Genomic DNA, 2,458 nt, shown 5'->3' with positions numbered 1-2,458 from the left:
AGGTTATTCTATGCTAGCAGAATGAATTTTGTTCCTATAGTTGTGGTGCATGTCGCTTATAGGATGATCAAGGAGAATGCAGAATGTGACTTATGTACCTGCATGCAGAAACAACTCATGGAGAACCTAAAGTCCATCAAAGTCGACAAAACTCTGAGGTTTATGTTTGATCAACTTCTTGTCAGTTTTTTTTTATATTTTCAAGGATATTTTCCAGGAGTTGGTGATGTTCAATGGTCGAGTGACCTACCGGTTTCTAGATAAATAAAGGTATTTTGATGAGTTCAGATTAAAGATGAACTAGAGGATGAGAATAACAGGTGATTTGATTAAAAAGTATGAAGAGTATGTCTATTTCACAATCAAAGTGGTAAATGATATACTCATAGGGTATGCCTCTACCCTACTTGCTTCACCACTGGATCCAAAGAAAAAGACGATTGATACTTCCTCCAAGAGGATCAAATCTATTGAAGTATTGAAGCAGAAAAAGAGTAAAGTGGTGCCATCAACATCAGCACTAGTTACATCTACTGCCAATCCTAGAGTGACCAAGAGGTCACTAGCTAAAAAGAAACTAGAGGCTATTATGCCAATGATATTCAAAAGGAAGAAAAAAACCATGAATAATTCACCAGATTCAGAAGACACTAAACCGAAGGTAGAAATGAAGAAAAGGCAATCAAGCAAGAAGACAAAGACCACCAGTAATGTACCAGCAACCTCTGCACCGGTAAATATGCATGTTGCTTCTTACCAGCCTATGACTCACTTTCAAAGAATTATGAAGAATGTTAAAAGCAAAGTACTTGATGATCTAAAGGATTATTTTGATGATTTTAGCGATAGTAAAAAGGAAGAAGTAGAGCTAGAGGTCATTAAATATTTGTTTGATAATGATTGGCCTCCAATTGACATTAATAATGTTGTTCCTAATTCTTTGTATAATTATTTGGATAATAAATGGTGCATTGTCATTGAAAAGGAGCAAGAAATTAGGGAAGAAATCCTTTCCTAATATTTTCTTGATGCCTCTGATTCATAATTATATGAGATTCTTAATTGCTACAAAGGCATCTTTTTCATGTGAAAAAGAAGACTTCAGCTACTCAGTGGCAAAACCTCTGAAGTGGAAAAAGACAGTCATCTCTAGGTTAAAGCAGCTATCAAAATGGAGAAAGTATCTGAAGCTAATTGACTAGCTGAGCGAGAGCTTGACCTATCCACAACCAAACCGGATGAAATCTTTGGTAGTCTAGGTGAAAGAATAGAAGATCAAAATGAACCAATTTATGTTCAAAATGAACCCATTGATGTTGATGCACTAGATGTTGAGGACACCACTCAAGAGAAGGATAAAGCTGAAAAGGAAAGAGTAGAGAAAGAAAAGGGTGGGAAAGTAGAAAAAGAGAAACTAGAAAAAGAGAAACATGAAAAAGAGAAACTGGTAAAAGAGAAACTGGTAAAAGAGAAATTAGAGAAAGAAAAACAAGAGAAAGAGCAAGCATAGAAAGCGAGACAAGAGAAAGAGAGATCAAAGAAGGAAACAGAGAAGAAGAAGGAAGATGAGAAGAAGAAAGAAGATGAGAAGAAGAAGGAGGAATAGGAGAAGAAGAAGGAAGATGAGAAGAAAAAGGAAGAAGAGAAAAAGAGGTAAGAAGAGCATAAGAAAGAAGAAGAGAAGAAGAGAAGAAGAGAGTGGAAGAGGAGAAAGAGAAGGCTGCCAAGGTATCCAAGGAAAAAGAAGAAGAGGAGAAGAAAAGACAAGAGGAGATCAAGGCAAAGGAAGGAGGACAAACTCCTAAGGCAACTAGAGATCAAGCCAAGCAGGTTGATCCCACCGATTTGACTCTTGCCTATCTTACTCAATTGGTTGATGAAAGTGAGCTACTGAGGAGCATTCAACTAGCGTGGGTCAGATTGGAAGAACACGGGAAAAAGAAAGAACATGATTTCATTAAGTTTGTTTTTGACACTCTTTCCAATCTAATTCCCGGTACTAACCTTCCCAGTACCAATTCCTTGCTGGCCAAGTTAAAAGTTCTTTGCACAGTGGTAGATGATCAAGTACAATATTTAGAAGATGTTGCCTAGGTTTCTACAGAGAAGAAGCATGAAAAAGATGTAAATGCTTCATTACTAAAGCAAATGGATGTAGACAAAGCAAAACTACTTGAGCAGAAGGATGATATAAGTTTAGCTATGGGTGAAGGCAACCTACTCTTGAGAAAAATCTGCCAACCTCACCTATTTTGTGAAGATGCTCTGCAACAGAAGAGTTAACTCCAATTAGAGTTAAAGAAGTATATCAAAAAATTCAAATTACCATATGATTTCTTCATAATGTATGGATAGACTGTTCACACTCACCAGTGTCAAATTGCAAATATTTAATCTGAGATCTACAAGCAGACTTAAGATCTGCAAGAGCCCCAGTTGCTTCTATTACCAAGATTGT

This window comes from Cryptomeria japonica, unplaced genomic scaffold (genome assembly GCF_030272615.1).
Source record: "Cryptomeria japonica unplaced genomic scaffold, Sugi_1.0 HiC_scaffold_63, whole genome shotgun sequence".
In the NCBI taxonomy this organism is placed as follows: Eukaryota; Viridiplantae; Streptophyta; class Pinopsida; order Cupressales; family Cupressaceae; genus Cryptomeria; species Cryptomeria japonica.
The sequence above is the reverse complement of the archived record's forward strand: the minus strand, read 5'-3'. Positions refer to the sequence as shown.